Raw genomic sequence first — 334 nt, 5'->3', positions numbered from 1 at the left:
TAAACTCTGCACCATGCCCGCCCATCCGACTGAATCCAGTTCTGTGCCCTGGCCTATTGTTCTAAAATTTCAACGAGACCGGATTTACACGTTGCGGGACCCTGTAAAGGAAACACCGTATTTTTTTTTTTTCAGTCGAATTTACAATAAAATCATCCACTTAATAGAATTAGCTTGTGAATAAGAATAAAAGGAATAAAAGCAGTAAAAAAAAATGTAATAAGGATATATCGGATGGATTTTGATAGTAATGAGTTATCGAACAGCTAAATGAACAGTATATTTAACACTATTCATAAACCTACATTAATTAATTTTTAACTATTTCTTGCAG

Source organism: Penaeus monodon, chromosome 24, assembly GCF_015228065.2.
Source record: "Penaeus monodon isolate SGIC_2016 chromosome 24, NSTDA_Pmon_1, whole genome shotgun sequence".
Taxonomy (NCBI): domain Eukaryota; kingdom Metazoa; phylum Arthropoda; class Malacostraca; order Decapoda; family Penaeidae; genus Penaeus; species Penaeus monodon.
This window is presented reverse-complemented; position numbering follows the sequence as displayed.